This window comes from Grammomys surdaster, unplaced genomic scaffold, assembly GCF_004785775.1.
Source record: "Grammomys surdaster isolate TR1022 unplaced genomic scaffold, NIH_TR_1.0 220, whole genome shotgun sequence".
Lineage (NCBI taxonomy): Eukaryota > Metazoa > Chordata > Mammalia > Rodentia > Muridae > Grammomys > Grammomys surdaster.
Window position 1 is genome coordinate 15,448,730 of NW_021604665.1, and position 21,271 is coordinate 15,470,000.

At 41.2% G+C, this 21,271-nt stretch overlaps 1 protein-coding gene across 1 annotated transcript in view; it reads left to right on the top strand.

Moving 5' to 3' along the window:
- The first annotated feature begins 1,127 nt into the window (after window positions 1-1,127).
- Lrrn1 (leucine rich repeat neuronal 1) overlaps window positions 1,128-21,271 on the top strand; it is a 41,127-nt gene continuing 20,983 nt past the window's right edge. Inside the window, exon 1 of the mRNA XM_028773091.1 lies at window positions 1,128-1,645. The gene's annotated coding sequence lies outside the window, so the exon portion shown is untranslated. The remainder of the gene's footprint in view (window positions 1,646-21,271) is intronic.

The window sequence follows — 21,271 nt, forward strand, 5'->3', positions numbered from 1 at the left end:
GGTACCTTATTTGACCTCCCTGTAGCTACAAAATACTATTGGAACAAAATGAAACAGACTGACAAGTGGAAGCAAACACTTCTCAGATACCTATGCAAGACGTCAGTGGGGAAAGCCATAGAGATCAAGAAAGTAAGATTATTGTTACAGAATTTCTCCCCTAGCATTAAACGACTTCAAAAGTAAATTCTGTAATAATGTAGTCTTCCAAATTCCCCAGAATTTCTTGGCTTGCATATACTGGGGAAATAAAATCAGGTTCTCTTTCTCAAAGTTGTTCAATGTTGATGACTAACGATGCTTTCTCTCTTAAAGCTGATTCCCCCAATAACATGTATCAAAGGCTTCTCGTGAATCTTGCTTTGGACTGTCACTTTGAAGTTGAGACCTGGATTCATGTCCAGTCTTCAACCACCGCCACCCCCACTTCCTCACTCTTGCCTGCCACCACCCACCACCCTTGCCCTCAGCCCCCTCTGCAAACAGTCTGCACTTTCAATCAATCGTCTGCTAATGTGAACACAACTTTCACACCTAACCAAACAGAAACTGCAGTTTCAAAGTTTCAGAATTGTTTCCGGAAAGCCCCCAGAATTTCACAGTGACTTTGCCATACAGTTAAGGGTCCTAGAACTATCCTGGGTTCTGCATAGGGCATGAACCAATTCCGCCGCAGGTATGTATGTACGTTTGCACCACATAGACACCTATCTCCAAAGGATGGGTCAGGTCTCATACTTAAACTCCATTGCAGTCCCATTGTGACTATGGCGTTCCTACAAAGGCTTTTTCCCCCTGTCCTTGCCTCCCTCTCCCAGTCGCAGCCTTTCGTCCCTATTTTCAAAAAAAAAGGAAAAAAAAAGAAAGAAAGAAAGAAAAAGGAAGAAAGAAAAAAAAAGGAGCGGCTCTCTGCTCCCTGCAGCGGCTGTAGTGGCGTTGCAGCGATCTGGCAGGCCCTGGGTGGCGGGACCGAGCTGCCCCTTTGTTGGGCGGGCTACAGATGGTGCCCCAGCGCGGGACTGCGCCTAGGCGGGCGTAGGGGGCGGGAGGGGGAGCGGGGAGGCCGGGAAGGGGGTCGGACGGGAGGGGAGGAGACGGCTGAGCAGCCAATCGGCGCGCAGCCCATCAGCTGACCGCTTTTGCTTACACCAGGTGCACGCCGGCTGCAGGGAGCACAAAGCGGGGCGCACGGAGGGCGCGGGCAGCAAGCCGTGGAGCGAGGCGAGGCCCGTGCGCCCCGGTTTGCAGTGCTTGCCGGGCGGGGACCGGGGCCCCGGCGTCCTCTCTGGCAGCGGCATCCGTGCCACCGCACCCCGAGGCGCTTAGGGCGCCTTCCCTGAGACCGGATCCTTCCCTGCCCCGCCCTCTGTACCTCATTTCTTCTACCCTCTTTTCTAATCCCTCCTGTCTCTACCACGACCCCCAAGAACGCGATTTAGCCCAGCCCCGAGCAGCAGCTGTTGCTCCTGCGGCTGTCTCGCCTTGCATCTTGGTGCTCTGCTGGGGGTCCCCCAAGGAGCCAGTGCGCGCTGCGGGCTGGGTGGAGGCGCTGCTCTGCCGGTCCTCATCCTCCGGCTGGTGGCTGCTGCTGCCACCACCATCCGCTCCGTGCGCACCCCAATACCCCTGTCAGCCCAGCCTTAGGGTAAGTGCCCGGACCAACTGGGCCGCAGCAGGAGGTGTGGGAGGCAGCGGGAGGTGTGGGAGGCAGCAGGGAGGAAGTAGAGACAAACTTGGCAGCTTGGTGGAACCTACAGCGTTTGGGAAACCTCGGGATGAGATCGCAGAGCTTAAGGGGAACAAGGGGGCGCGGTTTCTCGAGCTAGAGAGGAAAAAAAAACGGCGAAATCGGGAAAGGAGAATCTACTGATCACCCTCTTGTCTTCAAAATGAAGCAGGGCAGGGGAGAGCAATAGTTGAAAAGGAAGGCCAAACAGAAATGAGCAAAAGGCAGTGATTGGAGCTGAGCCCCCCAGAATCTTAGGGACCCCTCAGAGTGAGGAAGAGAAGGGAAGGCTTGGGTCTGTGACCAGGGGAAAGACGCTGGAGGCCTGGGAAGAGCACAGACAGAAGACTCAGGGAGTTGGAAATGGGGTCAAAAGGAGAGAAAGGAAGGTGGCAGGTTGTGGGGAGAGGAAAATGTTTTGGCAATGGCCTCGATGTTAAGAATAAAGAGCAAGGAGTGTAATTAACAAAACATTGAGGATATTGAAGTCAGAGCATTGGAGAGAACATACTCAACTATTAACGTGGTCCAAGGAGAAAACTGTTCTGAACCTAGAAGGGATAGCCCCTCAAGGAGGCTTGCTGTAGATGTGGAAATTTCTGGGAAGTCTTGATCTTTTCCAGGCATTCTGCTCTGGGGTCACCAGCTAGGAAAGTTTGCCACCGAGTGTCCTTTGTGCTTCAAGGAGAGGGGTGTGGGCTGCTGCCAATTCGGTGTTTCCTAGGTTCCTGCGGTCACCGCTACCTCAGGGGGAAGTCCTTGGCTGGCTGGGTTCCCTTCCCACCCCTGGAAAAGCCTAGCAGCCAAGAGGTGTCCTGCACACTGGTCAGGTTGGAAAGTTCGTCCTGGGTATTTTGCCGGACAGCAGGCATGGATGCGCAGGCTGGAAGATTCCGTAGTAGTACTTACTCCAGAGGGACCTTGCCTGCGGTATCCACAGCAATAGCCTCAAACCCGACTATGCAAAGAGTGAGGGATCAGAGTGTAAACGCCTTTGAGTGCCTGAACCACATTGGCAAAGGCTCCTAATTCCCATCCTGTCGTTAGTTTGTTCATTCGAAGATTCAGATAAGACAAATGAGGATGAATTAAAATTTGCAGAGGGAACAACTGCTGACTTGGACTTTTTCCTGTAGGATCTTTTGAGTCGATACTGTTATCTTGTTTTGTAGTTCAATTTACCACAACCATCTAGGCAATTAATATTACTCATGTATGGTTATTACTTCATTTTTAAAAGCAGAAACTTGAGGAGTGGCGAAAGTTCAAGAAGATTTATACTTTGACCTGTATAAAGCTGGAGTCGAAGTGGTATTACTGGCTCCAAGGCCCTGTGTGTCATGAAGTCTCTAATTTGCAAATGTAAGGGGATCCTGGCAGATGTCTGGCCTCATCCATTCACATGAAGGAATTTGAAAAGACAAGGAGTCTTCAGTTAACAATAGACCTTAAGAACGTGGAATAAAGGCGCAGTGTGAGTTTCTCTGTTTGGGGACTCCATGGCTTGCTGATACCTTTATTCAAGAGCCAAAATTGTAGTGTGGTATTATATGGAAAGCTCACATCCACTGGCTCTTACCTGGCTGTGGATATGCCTGCTGCATACAGGGACTGTTTCTCTGCAGGCAGTAACTTTAATCAATCCACTTCCAGTGCTTTGAAGTGATTTCTTCACAGCCGTCCCAACTTTTAGAGTTCTTTTTCTTTGAATAATTTTTTACCTTGGCCAATATTTGCTCCCTGCCCTATAAGATAAGTAATAATAGGAAGAGGTAGTTGTCATGGGTCATCTGGAAGATCTCACTAGAGTGGTCACTGTCCATTTAACCTCACTTGGGTTCCATAGATGCTGAAGTTAGAGAACTGCAGGTGATGGGTATCCTATTCCAGCAAAGGGGATAGACCTGGCTCTTTGTGCGAAGGTGTCTCAGTACAGAACTGTGAGTGGGGGAAATCATCCAGTGAACTCCCAAAGCAAGGACCTTTCTGTCTTGTATAATAAAATAATATTAGCTGGTCTGCCATGCTGTTCACCTCCTGATATTTTAAGACTCATGGAGCAAACGCCAGGCATCCTGGGCCACATGTGAGGCTTGCAGTTCTAACCCCTGACAAGCTAGCTGCAGAAACTCTTCTTTTGTCAGTCCTAAACACTGTTGAAGGGGAAAAGAAGCCTATTCACTGAACAGCGTTTGCCCCTGTGTTCCATATACTCACCAAAGGAGACATTAAAATACAACAGAAAGATAGTATTGTTTTGAGCAGCTTGGTTGGGAAGAGGGGTGGAAAACAAATGTTGGCAGGTTGTTTCCCATGTTTTCTGAAGTTTTTGTTATTATAGTTATTATATTTTTGTCCGGTGCCCTTTATCTATAAGGCCATCTACTTCAAGTAGGAAAAAAAAAATGAATCAAGTCCAATCTGAGTAAGAATTGTTATAGTCGAGGTGCATTTTGTGTCTTGAAGCTATGCAGAAGTCATAAAGTAGCATGGGTATGCTGGGCTCTTCTGGGACTAGCAAACCTGGCATTTTGTCTCTATGATGGAATTGAGGGATGACTATTAAAAAGAAAAAGATGATATTTCCAAACTAAGTCCACATGCCCCTTTGTTGTAAAAATTATCACGGGGTAGTTTTGAAATCAAACTAAGATGGTATAGCATCACATCTTAGAACTGTCAGACTGTTGGCCTCCCTGGGTGAGATCTTTATAGCACAAGCCTAATGCAGGACAGAGTGAGTGAACATTCCTTTGTAAATAAAAGCAGTAAGGTACCACTAGAAAAGATTATTCTGTTAAACAAAAGAAACACAAACCAGATCCAACCACACTTGGTAGCTCTGACAAAATAGTCATAGGTAGCTTCTGTTAGAGGCTGGAATTGTGAATTAACAAGTAGGTCAAACTTGAGAAAACTGTCCCTCGGCCTCAGTATAGAGCCTGATATTGGGCTCTTGACCTGAGCTGCTCTATTACAAATATTCTCTCTCTGTGACATATCCAGAAAATATAACAAGTATTTAAAAGCTACTTCTAAGAAATAAATCTACTATTACAGTCATATTTCTATTTCTTCTCTCATCTAACTATAAATAATCATCAATTATCTTATTGGAGGCTTTTATGTCATCTTAAATAAGCCATAAACTGACTATAAAGTATGATACATTACAGGCATAGGTGCTGTTTTTACTAAGCTTTCACTGTTCTTTGTTGCAACTTCTTTTTCAGCTGCAAATAGTTATTCTCTGATTCATTCTGGCTGTAATATAAGGCTGCTCCAATATTGTATTTAAGTTTTTAAAATTATTATGCTGAACATCTATTTTGGGTTAAACCAATCTGAAGATAAAGCAGCTTCCATTTTAGAATCATATTTTGGTTTCTGAGAACAATGGAAATATCTTTAACTCATGAATAGAGCTTTGATTAATATTTTATTCAGAATAAAATTAAAATTATATAGATGTCAGAAAAACATGTAGTCTCTCTTATTTTGGCTCAAAGAACAAAGGCTAAGCTCAGTAAATTGCAAGATGTTAGAGAGCACAAGTGAACTATTTGTTATTAAAGTTTTAAATGAAGTTCACTTTAAAACTCCCTCCCCCTCCCACTCTTCCTCCCTCCCTCCCTCCCTCACTCCCTCCCTCTCCCTCGTGTATCTTTCATGTCACCATCCAGGGTATATATGTGAGTTTAGTTTCCATGTCTCAAGGAAGAGATATAGACATAATAAATGGTTTATTGACCTTGTATTAGTTTATCAGTTACTTGGTTGATAAATAGGCTATTACTGATTATACCTAAGTGATCTGGTATGTCTTCCTTAATCTGCCAACTTTGTGATTCTTTGGTTGTAATACAGAGTATCTGGGCAAATGGGGTTGAAAGGACTAACTATCACAATCAGTCAGAATGATTATAGAAGCTTTGCATCCAGTACCATTACACCGTAAAACATTTAGCTTGGATAGAATCCTCTCATCCAGTGAACTGAAATATGGCCCCTAAGAAGCAGAGAAAATAGATGCTGACTTGGAAAACACATCAGAGGTCCTGTCCACCCTCATTTTGGAGCACCTGTTAAAAAGACAAATGCATTAGGTTAGGACACTTAGTTTTGAGAGCTATGGAGTAGAGCCCTCTTTTCCAGTGGCTTCTGACTTTCCATTTACACTCTGTATTTCAGAGTTGTGATGTTATCTGAAAGCTCTGATTACTGTAAATGGGTTGTAATCTCTGACCCAGGCTTGTCTTAGCTCATGTCTATTATACTACAGGCAGACATGGACTCCACAGCTGTCACCTCATTTGTGTATGAAACAGACACATTGGTGGCATTTTTGGGAGGTTACCATAGTTACATTAACAATGTACATGTGGCATGACATCCTTCTATGCAAAAGGTTTTTGTGGCAGATATTTTGAAGCCCTGGAACTAAAGTACAACTATTTAAAGTTTGAGGAACACATAAATTAGTCTCCCATTGTTCTCTGGAGCCACCTTGTCAATCACAGGAGGACAGCCTTCCCATAGCCATGTTCAGGAAAGGGCAATCAAGAGCCTTTACCTAATAGAGATTTCCAAGAGCAGCATTGCTGGACCTCTGAAAAGAGATCAACTGTTGAATATTCATTTCAAAATATTTGGTTTGCCCATTTAGTACTGCCTTTTGTGAGCTAGCATATTAACATAGTCATTTTTAACTCAGAAGGGAAAACCTGGACAGCCCCACTATCAGTGCCTATCTCAGTAAAATCTGGGAAAGGAGAACAAATTAGTCTGTCTTTACTAAGACATTGTGTAGTAAGCACAATGTGAGGATCTTCATTTAGGACAACTCAAACAGCTTTGCAAAGAAAGAAAGGTGGCTTAATTGGTTTCATGTCTGTAATTTCCCCCTCTAGGAATAAAATAAAGAATATCATTAACCCGCATTGTTATTTCACAATAGTAGTGAGTCTTCATCTGTATCCATAGTAATCAGCATAATCAAGTACAGTGCACAGTCAGGAAAGCTCAAAGCAGTTCCCAACTCTGATACTAATGCCGGGATGTATGACCTTCCAGGTGTCATGCAACCATCCTGATGTTTCCTATCCCTGTCAGAGTGCTCTTGTAAAGGATTCAGAGAAGCTTCTAGAAGCCTCTAGGATTGTTACTGCAAAGAACTAGGCTTCTGCTCCAATGCTGTGATTTTTCTGGATAGCTAATGTTCAAAGGAACGACCGAATCTTTCCTACAAGGTGATTTTCTGGTCTTCAGACTACAGTTAAGCTAGTTGTTGTTGTTGATGTTGTTGTTGTTGGTTTTCCTTTTAAAAGAATTTCTGGGGGTTGGAGAGATGGTTCCAAAGTTAAGATCAGTGTTTGTTCTTGAGAAAAACCATGGTTTTCTTTAGATTAAGTCCCCAGAACACATGTGGTGACTTACAAGCACTTATAGCTCCAATGCCAGGGGATCTGATAACATTTTAGACCCTCATGGGTGCTGAGCACACAGGTGTTACACGTATACATGTGCAAGTAAAATACTCATAAACATAAGATAAAACAAATCTATAAAATAATCTCTCCAATATTGATAGCTTCATATTCCCTGGCCTGAGAAGCCCTTTTAGGGGAAAGAGTTTGAAGAAAGAAACAGGAAGCTGGTTATGCTTCCTAAACATCAGTCCACCTGATGAGTACATTCTGAACACTTGCTACATGCAAGATGTAACGGAAGGCCGTGAACCCAAGTGAAGTTAGCTAGATTCATCTGCAGCTCATACACCAAATCCAGCACAAGCTTCTTGTGTTCATTGTATTCTTCCATATTTTTCAGTGCCCAGAATAAAAAAGATGGTCTTCAAAGATTTCTACTAATGGCAAACTCCAAACATGTACACAGGGTAATATATACACAGAAATTTCTTCAAGTCTATCTTTAAGACAATTGAAAGCAGTTAGTGTGAAGAAGCCAATGGCAATAGTAAGCATCCTGAGTGCTTAGGTTGGTCTCCTTCAATGCAGATTTACCTGAATCTACATCAGTAAGGCCCTGAATGTGAAACCATCTTCTCACGGACTTTGCCTCTGCCTGCACTGAGCTTATTCCAGAAAGGACCCTGACAAGTGAGCAAAGAATACTGTGGAAGAACAGGATGTACTTTAATTCATATAATTGCAGTCAGAAAAGGCTTTGCGAATGACACCAGTTATGTGAAGAATGAGCTATCAACAGGAACAGGGATTCAAGAGACAGTTTGAACTCTAGTTCCATTGAGTGAACGTAGCATGGGTTTGCTTGAGGAAAGTCTCCCTTAGTGTATGAAGAGCTGCAGTCTAGAGACTGCTTATCTGTTCCTTCTAGGACTCTAAGTACTCAGTGTGGCTTGTAAACACACAAAGTGCAAAATAGAAAGTCTATAGTAATAAGCAACACAGCACAAGATTGCATAGAGGGAAGATGTGGCCGAGTTGACAATGAAAGCTTTGCTCAATCATAAGATTCATCTCACTTGACATGCGACAGTTGGAGATGGTAAGTATCATCATTCTTCTTTTCCTCTAATAACTAAAGGAACAAGAACAATCAACAGTTTTCTTGTGATGCTAAGCAAGTCACTTAACATATCTCTATGATATTTTTCTGTAGAAGAACAGGGTTTGCTTCTTAGCCCAAGTTGAAACTATCTAAGGTCACACAGTGAGTGAAGGAAGGGAAACAAGATCCAAGGCTCTCTACCTCTCGAATGCCCACTGCCTCTTCCTCTCTGACTGTAGGGCAGGTAACCCTATGAGGGTGACTCAGCACTCTAGCTCCTGGGTCACCAAAGTCAAGAACTGAGATGTCTCAGTGAAGGGGAATTATGCAGAGGAATTTAAACTGGGTTACCTCCACCTGCAGAGGAATGGGGGGTAGGGTTAGGGCACTCTCTGAGGTCTAAACCTGACCACAGCAGCTTAAAAAATATATACCAGGGACAAACTGGCAAGAAAGCTTATAGGAGAGTGACAGAAGGGTTAGAAAATGCAGAAAAAAAACAGAGAGAGGATGGTCCACTAAAAAAAAAAAGGGCAACAATATGTGTTACCTGTCTGTGTGCATGCACGTGTTGCATGCAGGTACAAGCATGCCTTTGTGCAAACCTATGCTATGACGTGTAGAAGTATGAGAAAAACTTTCAGGACTCAGCCCTCCTTCCATGATGTAGATCCCAGGGACCAAACTCCACCCAGATGCTAGAAGAACTGCTTCAACTTGTACATAATATTCTGAAGAAAATGTCAAAGCCCTGCCAGCAGACACCTTTATCTGCTAGGCCATGTTGCTGGCCTCAGGAATGTAGCTTTCTGGATTTGATTGTTTCTTTTCCTGGGCAAGGATGGTTCAGCTTTTTTTTATGAGAAAATGATGACCAAGATGTGCATGGATGCACACAAGTGTGTTCATATGTATGTACACACACAGAGAAAGAGAAAGAGACAGAGGGACAGAGATTGCATAGTGAAAAGCTTATGCCTTTTTATTTCTTATGCATAAGACTAGTACATCATTGTGAGTTTTGAAGAGAGCTTTCTTTCAAGACCATAGAGGTGTATTGACCCTTTGCTTCTCTTGGATACGGTAATGTTTTCTTGGAAGAAGAGAACTAAGCTCTCTGGCCACTCAAAGCTTTATGCATTCTCTGTGATACACAGAATCTAAGTAAGAGTTCATAGGATTTCTGTCACATCCTGAGATTTCCAAGGCACTGCTAAGGGAATCTACATTAACTCATCAGACATGAGTTATGGAATCTGCATTCTCATTAACTCACCTGACCATCACAGAACCACCGAGGACAATGAACTAACCATTACTGGATTTCTGTGGCTTGTTATTGCTGATTAGGGTTCTGAGCACCCGGGATGACATGCATGGCCCAATCCTCCAGAGGACCAGTTAACTTTGCTTTACTCTGTGGGGACACAGCTAACCTCCTCCTGCACTCACGAGCTCATCATTTCTCACCCAGGAGGCCAACTGAGACTGCAGAGATATTTTCAGGAAAGCACGAAGTTTTATGCACAGATTTTCCATATGGAGTGTTTTTCTTCTCGTATATGAAGGATAGCACTGTCAAAACAGACCCCTCGTGAAGAAGTTTCCAAACGGCTTCGCTCTCGCAGCTGAGCAATAGAGTGAGAGATTGGGTCTATGTAAATGAGATGCTTAGTAATTGGAAGGAAAATATTACATAGGGCTCCTAAATTATATCCCCAGAGTCCATCATTTTTCCCAACACACCAGGGTAGTAGGAGAATGATAATAATCTCCAATATTCTTGACTTCTGCAGTGTACCAGGAGAAACTGCAAACACTTTATATACATTAACTTATTTACAACTGTCACAGAGATTGTTTGACACTCTCACATAGATCCCCATTTTAAGGCTCTTTGGGAAACAAAGGCAGAAAGTGCTAAAGAATTTGCCTGAAGGCATATGGTCTTAATACATATTTGTTGGGTGAGGGGATGGATGGATGGATGGATGGATGGATGGATGGATGGATGGATGAATAATGAAAGTGATTTAAGTTTTTGAGGAGAATTCTTTGTTACAATTATATCATTTCTGCTTTCTATCGAAGACATTTTAAGACCCTCTTCTGTGACTTACAGGGCTGTTGAGAGGCAGAGTCATGATGTGAACCTGGCTCCATCTCACTATAAATCTTCACCATTGAAGCTCTTGTTATAGCTCTCCCTCTTTAGTTTGCAGCTCTGGAGCAAAGTACTAGATTAGATGAACTCTAGTAGCCTACCAATAATGTACAAAATTCTATAATTTCACATAGAGTAATACTTAAATAAAATAAAACATTTTTCGGCTTTTAATTTTCAAATCTAGTTTCATATTTTACCTACCTCATAACTATTGAACTGTCTTCTAAAATTATATCAAGATTACTAACCACATATTTCTAAATTATATTTAAAATAATTTGAATGGATGAAAATGCATTTTTGAAGATTATGTTCTTCTGACCAATATCACAGTGTATATTATTATTTAATATTAATTACACTGGCTCAATTTTGGTTTCTGAAAATTGTCAACTTAGGGAATAGAGGATGACTCAATTGGTAAAGTGCTTTCTGTATGAACATCAGGACCCAAGTTTGGATCCCAAACTCCTGTATTATAATAAGACAGACAAGATGTTGGCATGCACTTGTAATCCCATAGCTGTGACAGCTAAAACACCAGGATACCTGGAGCTTGTTGGCCAATCATTCTAGCTCAGCCAGTGAGCTCCATGCTCAGTGAAAGGATGCCTCAAAACCTAAAGTGGAAACAAACAGAGGAAGGCATCCTATTCTGACCTTTGACCTCAACATTTATATACACATCACAGTGTATATATTCTCCCCACACATTTGCACATATACATGACCATGTACACACACACACACACACACACACACACACATACCAACAACCAAACCAGTGCTAGGCACCATTCTGTTACACATAGAAAAGGCAGATGTAAAGTGTTTAACATTGAAAAAGATTACTGTCTTTAACATTTGCAGAGGTAAGTTGCAGAATCTTGAAGAAAAGCGTTAAATGATTTTTCCCAGAGCTTCAAGCTGTGAGCAGTGTTTAAAACAACTGCTTGAGCTGTTTCTAAAGATTGTGCTCATTCAAAGTGTCCCACAGTCATGGTAGTGACGCATCAAAACAGCATGCCAGTCAGTGCTGGCGTGTTTCAGGATGTACAGCCCAAATTCAGTGGGGTGGGTACAGTAACAATGTAGTTTTTAGAATTAGGGGAAAAATAGTTTCAAACAGTCTCAGGTTTGGAGGTATTTCCTTGAGCCTGAGTATCCCCATCTGCAAAACTGGGGTTGTGATGGTAAAACCTATCTTATACTACCAATATGCATACAAAGCCACTCACATTGTGTACAGTAAATGGTCCATAGTACATAGTAGCAGTGCATAGAAGAGGGATTATGCCAGCAACTGACCTTTCCATTTGCTATATGTCTGCATTTTCAGGATGCTAATTCTGAGACAAGAATTTAAGGGACAAGAAGATTCAGAATCGGTGTTCTATGAAGTCACTAGCTCACACAGTTGGGGCTTTTTGTCCTACAGCATAAGAGAAGTTTACATTTAAGAACTAGCAAGAAGATGCATGCATTCAAACCTTTGTCGGTATTATTTTCAGATCATATTTTGTGCTAGTCCATTTCCTGTAGCTATAACAAAATACCCGGGACAGTATATTTAATAAAGCTGGTTTGGCTGATGACACTGCTGACTAGAAAGTCCACATAGCACAGGGAAGTCATCTACCACACTGTGACCCCTTCATTGTGTTATCACATGCAGGAAAAACCACCATGGACAGTAATAAGTAAACAAGGACATTAGACAGGTGAGGCAGGGAAGTGAGCTTGCTTCAGAGCAGTCATTCCACTGGAGTCTGGCTGACCTCACAGCCTCTCCCGTTAGAGCTACCAGATTTTCACTGGCACCTTAGTGGAAGAATGTGGAATATCATCTTTGAAGTCCCTGCGTCATGGAAACGAGGATCACTTACAAAGAGCCTCACACACATTGTCTTGTCTATCCCATAACCATGTCTGACAGTGGACAAGTTTACTGGTTATTGGTAAATTCAGACACACTCTTAGCCTTTTCTTATTCACAAACGGTTACTTGCCTACCTTTAGATGCTAATGAATAGGATTTTCTAAGCATGTAGAGAGGAGTAACAGTGAAAGTTAAGTATTGTAAATATGGGGGCAGGGAAGAAAAAAAAAAGGATAAAAGAAAAACCTGACATGCCCAGTGTCAGTTAGTAAATAAAGAACAGGAACTCTTAGCCTTGTTCCCACCCCCCAGACTGAGTTAGTCATGCTGCCTTTTCTTTTCTCAAGTCTCCTCCTTGTCCTCACCTCAAGTATAGAACATGCTATCTTAATTTAAGATTATTTATTTTTATCACTCTAATGCCATCGCTACCACATAGCTCCATAAGGGAAAAGCCCACAACTTAGTCTCTGGTTCCTGGCACCCGTAAGAGTACTTGGCATAGGGAAAATGCGCTCAGCAAATATTCAGTGAGTAGGAGAAGAAATGTTCATAGTGTGTCTGTTTCATTTTGCCAATGCCGCATCTTTTAAAAAATGTTTAGTTATTTCCTCTGTACTCAGATAGAAGATAAGTCCTTCATATGCCTGCAATACACTAGGATGTTAGTGTGTGTGTCTCTCTCAGAGAGGTTGTTACAGAGCATTGAACTCAATTTGAGAATGCTTTCATGGTATTATTACTAAAGAATGTTATTAATCCAAGTATTCATTACATGAACATAGAATTCCGAGTTTCTCTTAGAAAGGCAATGTGAGGAATATGTAAAATTACATGGTATTATTTCCATCCTAAATGAGCTTCCAGACTCAAGAGAGATATAGAGAGTGGAAGCAAGGCAAAATAATTAAGTGACCCTCTGTCGATGCTCTTGAGCAAATCAGATAAAACAGAAGATGAGGCCAGATGCATTTAGGTTTGACTCTCTGCTATAAGACATACTGGCTGTGCAGTCTTGGTTGGTTTTAAAAGACTGCTTCTTTTCCCACCCTCTCTCATCTGCAGATAAGAGTATGTATGGGAAAGAAATTGGCACAGTTCTCAGAGCATGACAGTCTGCAGTTCAGTCATTTGGCAAACAGTGACAGCACCATTTCTGAGCAGATTCTTTTTTTCCCCCATAAGCTGGGGATACAGTGGCAAACAAAGTGGTTGATACAGTCTGCCTTCCCACGTGGAGCTTGCCAGCTGCTGGAAGAGAAGAAAAGCAGCAATCCAGTCATCACATATGTAAATATGATATCATGGCTTTATTAAGTCCAGTGAACATGGGGCCTGAAGAATATGACCTTGTGATATTTAGTGGAAGACCTCCTCAAAGAGATGATCTTTGGACTTGGACAATTAAGAGTTACCTAGGCAAAGAGTGTGGATCAGGGAGAGCTTTGCAAGTGAAAGCCCAGAAGTGAGAAGGAGCTTGGTGGGATTGAGGAGCAGGAGATAGAATAGCATGATTGAAGACCAGAGATGGCAGAGCTGATGTGCGGAACTGGAATAGAAGGGTTTGAGGTACATTGAGAAGAGGTGGGGCTGGGGAGATGGCTATGCAAGCATGGGGACTTGAGTTCAGATCCCTAGCATCCAGGGGAAAGCCAGGCATGGGACAGCTGTGCACTCCTATAACTCTAGCCCTGGGAGGCAGAATAGTAGTGTCTTGTGGGCTTTCCTTGATAGCTTCATCAGTGAAGTCCAAGTACAGTCAGAGAACCTGTCTCAAAATCCAAAAGATGGAGGGAGAGTTGAGGGAAGACACTCAAATGTCAGCCCCTGGACGTCAATGTGCATGCATGAGTATGTGCATCTGTGAACAGAAATACACACATGCAATAATAATAATAATAATAATAATAATAATAATAATAATAATAATAAAAGAAATGGATGGTGTGTAGTCCTGGGAGGGGAAAAAGATGAAGGTTTGAATTGCTTAGTAACAGAATAGCATGGAGTCCTTGCTGGCTGTGTGGCATGACAGTGTCCGACATCTTTTTTATGGCATGTATCCTGATCTAAGAATAATGGTCACAGGGGTTGGGGGTTCTCTCCTGTATTATGTGTGGCCTTGTATGTATGAATTAAGTTATCTGATTTTTATCAGAAAACAAACCATAGGATTGAAAGAATGAAAAGAAAAATGAGTGCCAAAATAGTATCTTATAAATTAGCTTCCTACTTTTGACTTAGTTTCATTGCCCCTTACCCCCTTCTACCTCGCTTTCCTCTTACAGCTGAGTTAACTGACAAGCCATTGCCTGTGTTGTCCATGAAAGCACAATTTCTTAATACTGATTTGGAGGTATCTTGACTCTCATGCACATGACTCATGTATGAGATGTCGTTCTTGCCTATGACCTCCACGTATGTTAATCATACGTCCTTGGCTTCATATTACATTACTAAGAGAATGGAGCCCAGTGATGAGTCTGCAGTCTCCTCTGTGAGACTTGCACACTGACTACCTTCCCCTGAGCACTAATGACAGACAGGTATTCATTAGTGATTTGTCCTTACTGGTAAGGTCGACGCCCCTGTCTAGTCTCTATCCCTGTGGCTCACAGCTCTCATTGTTGCACTGAATGAGGAAGTTTGCCCTCGTAATCATTTTATTTCTACTGTTGTATCTATTTGTAACTATAATCAGATAATGTCACCAAGTAATTATCTTAGGAGGTGGTAGAGGTGCAATCCGTGTGTGTATGTGTGTGTGTGTGTGTGTGTGTGTGTACATGTTCATGAATGTATACGAGCAAAAGCTAGGAGGAAAGCTGTGCATGCACATGGGTGTGCATATGTGAGTACCTGCAGAGGCCATGGGTCGACCAGTTCTCTCTCAGGCAACCTGGGACTCACCAGGTTGGCTAGGCTGGTTGCCTAGGGAGTCCAAGGGATCTACCTGTCTCTGCCTCCCCAAGTGCTGGGATTACAAATATCCCCCAACCACTCCTGGCCTTTTAAACACAAAAGTATATATTTCAGGTGGATCACGCTCTTGTCCTTGGGATTACAAGGCAAACACTTTGCTGACCCAGTTATCACCCGGTCTTTCCACTCACTTGTTTTGTAAGCAATGTTCAATTATAATTCATATTTTTGCTGCGTGACCCCTTTGCTACTCACCTTTTCTTTCCTTGTACCTTGAGATCTTAAAGGTCCCATTAGATACTGATGAAATAATCTCTTATATTTCAATCTCTGTACTGGAAGTGAGGACAATTTTACTCCAAACTGCTGGTTGTCTACACACAAATGTCTGCTGGATCTTTTCACCCTGAGGTACGAGAGGAAATAGCAGTGTGTATATCCTGAATCAAGTGCATCTAGGTGACAGAGTTTGTTTTCTGCATAAGAAGGAAGACACTGTGAGTTGGCCCAGCAGGTGCAGAGCAAGAGAAACCCAGATGTTCATTTCCCACACTCTGTCACTCCAGTGGAAACTCACTTTATTTTAAAAAATGTGCACACCTGGCTGTCCACTAGCCTGGCACCCACCCTTACCACAGTGGCCTCTGCATTTAATAACGCCTCCTTTATTCACCTCTAGACTGCTGTAGTGCTGTAATAGATGCTACTGAAGTTGTCATTCCCAAATACTCCTCAAATGTGGCCCTTCTTTGTTATTAGCCCTGTCATGCCCAAGCCAGGTCCCCTTACATTTTTATTTAGCTTGTGTAGAGGCTTATTAACCCCTTCCCAAATATTCCTGTTTATTCTTGCTCTGTCCACTCTACCTTGTACATAGCTAGCAGATTGATCCTTATTAGAGAAAAGATCCCTTGTATTCCCCCAATAAGAAGTAAGTGAAAAATACCTTAGGAAAATCTTCAAAGCCCTGTACTTACTTCTCTGTCTGGATTCCCATCCCTGTCGTGGTACAACCTAAATCCCACTTATGTTACATAATTCCTGTGCCACACACTTGTTCCAGGTGTCTGCTCTGGACTTTAACCAGTAGAGTGCTATTCACTGGTGAGCAGCTGACTCTTTTTAGATGCTCCAATTTGTAGGCTATTAGGCCATCAGTGTTTCTGTGGACTAGACTTGGACCTAAACACAGTTAGCTCCAAACACCACTACTATGCGCATACCTTCCCCTCTGTGAAGAACAATGTGCAGCAACCTCCATTCCTCTGCCCCAGAAACATTGCTCAGTAATTTGGAATGCATGGAACCCCTAATTGCAGCACATGTGAGTCGTAATATTTAATTAGCCCCAAATATGATACTAATGTGTATGCTCCCTAGGTTTTGAGACATAAAAGCCACAAAGTTATATGTTTGTTTTCTAAGCCACCATGCTGGAATCTAATACTGGATTCTCTAAGAAAGTGACAGATTTTCTGGTTTTGTTTTAAAATCCATTGTTGTTTTCCAATTTTAAATACAATTTTGAATAATATTAAACATTTACTCAGCCAGACTTGGTAATGCAGGCTTGTAATCTCAGGCACTTAGGAGTCTAAGGCCAGGAAGATCACAGGTCCAAAGCCAGCCTGGGCTACAGAATGAATTCAAAACAAGCTTGGGGAAATTTTATGTAAAAACATTTTAAACATAATGGAATATGGGTGAGTGACAGAGCATTTGCATATCATGCACAAAGCTTCATGTTCAATCCCCAGCACCAGAAAACATGTACATGCTCATATATATGCATATGTGTGTGTATTCCTTCAGTGTCACAAGCATTTGAATATCCCATAGTTTAGTTTGTCATTAAACCTAAAATCCTGCAGAAAAGTTGTAAGGTTCTTAGTTATCTTTGATGGTATCAAATGGCAGTGAAGATTTTGTTTGTGCAAAGCACCAAAATAGAGAGAATTTTTGTAGTTAAGACATGTCCAACTGTCTCAATGTGTCAATGTTTTCAAGTTGATATGGTTAGGAAGGAAGGGACTAAGGGAGGGATGAGAGAGGGATGGACAGAAAACAGACACAGTGTAAGTGAATGTGGCTTCATACACGGTTCCTTACAGGCTCCATAAGATTCTTCCCCAATGTCTGTCCTCTTGGAGTTGTGCCTGATTTTCTTACTGATTTTCACCCAAACCTAGTGCGGATCAGGATGAGTTTGCTGTTTCTATTCCACTAATAGCTTGATCAGCAAAGCCTCATGAGATGATGTGGTTGTTTCAGAAGAAAGTCAAGTGCACATTGAGAATAGCAGAGACAAGGAGATGGTATATATTAGTCAAAATGGTATGTTATTAAGAAAGAACCTTTTTATTTAAGAGCTAACTTTAGTTTTTGCATCAATGCAAAAGTGACTTTTATTTTTAAAGTTCAAAGTGTTAACTATAATTTCTGTTAGAAAACTAGGGGCTGAGTATGTAATATAGATGATCTTCTAATAACATTGGGTTGCTTTATAGTTTATTGGTTAAGAATTATACTGTGGATATTCAAGGATGATTTTTCTTTTTACTTACAACTTAATAAAACTCATGAATTGAAGAGAATGCATGGGAAGCATGATTTATAGTACCTGTGGGCATGTTAATGTTTTCAGCTGTTCCCTTGCACCGTCTGATTAGATAAGACCTTAGCTGCATAATGAAAGACCAGCAACTAAAGTCCTCTGGTGGGTTTATGGTCTCCAGGTCATCCGTGGTCTGAATACTTCTGAGTACTGGACCATTAGTTTCAAATGCATATAAAGATGGGGAACACAGCTGTATCAGGGAGATGCTATAATACGAAATGGTTTCAAATTCATCGAAGTAGTTTTCACCTGATTGTAATTTGCTGCAAAACAATTTAAAAACCTGATTAACAAAAATTCTCATTAACTACATACCCCTTACACACACACACACAGACACACACACACACACAAGTCTACTTTTGGAACAAAAAGGAAAACTTGTAAGAAAATCAATTAATAACAAAGGCTCTAGTTAAAATATTCATTATCAGAGTTTTGAAGAAAATAATGTTAAAAATAAACTTTAAAGGAGAAAGAAAATATTAAAGTTTGAAACTACAAGCTTTCCAGGAAACTTGAGCTAACCAGAAATCTAAATTTGCAGTTTTCTCAAGCCTACCATCTTTTTTGTAGATTTTACACTAAAAGTTTGTTTCCATTTATGTAATGAATAGAATACTGCAGTATATCCCAGTGCACACTGGAGTACAGGTAAGCGACTGAAGCTAGTATTCTATCACATAAAATACTAAAAACTCAAAAACTAACACACTTGGCTTAAACTCAACCCTTGTTCCATTTGTTATGGGAATTCTGACACTTCAGTTAGTCATGGTTCTCCAAGAAAAAATAAAACCAGTAGGTAAACGGGAGGATAAATAGTAAGTGGGTAGGTAGGTAGGTAGATGACAGATAGATGACAGATAGATAGATAGATAGATAGATAGATAGATAGATAGATGATAGATCACTCAGTTGGGGTTCTCCAAAGAAACAGAACCAATAGAGTGGACAGGCAAATAGATAATAAATAGGTAGGTAAATATATGATTGTTTGATTGATTGATTGATTGATTGATTGATTGATTGACAAATAAATAATAAATGTGAGATTATGCGAATTGCCTCGGGATTCTGAAGAAGTCAAAAATCAGACATATAGCAAACTAAAAACTCCTGAAACATATATAGTCTCAGTGTGATAGGTGCCTGCCCCCCCCACCTGCCCCATGTCCCTCCACCCCAATGCCCCTCCATGGTTTTGGCCCTGCCTTCTGCCTTTACTCATTGCAACACACTCTTACCGCAGAATATAGGCATAGAGTTTTCTTTATTCTCTCAATGTGATAAAGTCACACAGTTCTTCATATCCTATTAGACACGTTATATAAAAATAGTTTAGAAGAAGCATTGGAAATTAAGTTTATTTTAAGAGTTCAGAGACAGCTGGCTTTGTTTTGCACTCTAAAATGCACAGCTCAGTGTGCTGACTTCCACACAAGCCTAAGGACAACTGACATTTGCCAAATAGTGCTATATTTTACCTTGAGCAACAGGAGATTTTATACCACACATGCATATAATTTCACAAATTTGACACTATTTATTTATTTCCTTACTTTGAAACAAGGGCCAATGTGTTTGTTGAAGGCTAGCTGTGAACTTGTTTTGTAACCAATGGCTATGAACTTCCAATCTGGTTACCTTCACCTCCCTAGTGCTGACATTGCTTGTGTATATCAGCACACCTGCTTAGTACAGTGCTGGAGACAGAACACAGGGATTCATGAATGTAAAGCAAGCAGTTTACCAACTATTCCAACCACACTGTAGCCCAGACACTCTCTTCAGATTTTAAAGGAATACTTAAATCTGGAAACCATACATTCTTGACATTTTTCTGAAGTTTGGAAATTTGAAAATTTCAAGTAGCCCGACACTTTAGAGAATACTACATCAGAGATATAAGCTTTCATCTCATTGAATATATCATTTAAAAAAAACCTTAAAAAGTTAAAAATGTCAGATAACTGCTGGATTAAAATGATTGGAGACAGTGCAGAACCTAGTAAAGCAAAGGAAAAAAATGCAGTAAGTATTCTAAAATAAATATAAGACTGGTACATTTTGGTGAAGAGATAATTTCATTACTACAGGCCAATCTTTAATTCTGCCTTAGAGTGAAATCAAATTTGCTAGAGGAGATTTCTAAAGACGTTTAAAGAAGGTGCTCAGCTTGGTGAGCATGCCGGAATCTATAGCGTGGCATTAACAGTCAATACATGACATTTTCTGTATCGACTATGATGAATCTTGTATTGCCATAGGTGCCTCTATAGTGTTGAGTGTTCAAAGTTACTGTAGCAATCAGCCCCACAGCCGCACCTATTTAACACAGCACGGCGAAAGCTGAGTCCATATCCAAAGTAAAAATACTAAATAATATTCCATGAAGAATTTAAAGTAACGAACCTGGGCCCTCCAGGCACACTGATGTTGCCAAACTAAAGATGTAGCATGTTACTTAACATTTACTCGGCCTACTAATTAGAAAACAATTATTACATGTAGACAGATTACAAGATGAAAATTAAAATAATCTGTAAAAGACTAAAATTAGTCAGTTTCAGTTTCACGATAGTTTTTATATCATTTGTTCTTGCTAAAATATGGAATAAAAATAGCACAGTTGTTGGTTATAGTTCTGTTCTGTTTAGCCTCCTGTCAGTTCTTCAGTTTGATAATGTTAAATTGCTTCTTTAATTCGATATGCAAATAGTCCGTTTCTTTCAAAGGAAAAAAATTTAATTGTACAAGTGATTTAACCAGAAAGAAAAATAAAATATTCTTTTGTCGGTCCAGATTTCAGAGTTTTCCAAGTTATATCTGGTATGTGGCCTTCAAAATGTTGGAAGAAAGTGATTTGAGCATAGCCTGAGATGGCTCATAAATAATTACTGGTTTAGCTATGAGGTTCTTGGAAATGAAGGGGTGGAGGTCGTTGAGTTTACTCGAGCTCTTGGAATGAAGAACTAGGTTTCCCTATCTGCACTCATGAGAACCTCAGACAGTGCAGAACACAGACTGCTTCCCTAATCCATAGTGTGTTCTGGGAGTGTGTGGGGAGAAGGCACATAAGGACAGTTGGTGCCTTAAGTATTAATAAAATGAGTATCATAGAAAAGTAGTTTACATGGCCTCAAAGTAATTATTATGTGTATTAAAACCACAGACGTTATTAGGTCCCTAAGGCCAAAGTACCACACACTGGATGGTTTAAAACAATAGAAATTTATTGTTTACAGTTAGGGAGACCGGAGACCAAGATAAAGCTATTGTGGTACCAGCAGGCTCAAGCTAGCTTGCTCCTTTCCAGATTCTGGGCATTTGGCTTGCAGATCCTCATTGTTAACATTGTGTTCTCTGGCCTTTTCAACTTTGCTCTTCCTTTAATAGTAATCTGGGCTCAGCAGGTTAATGTGCTTG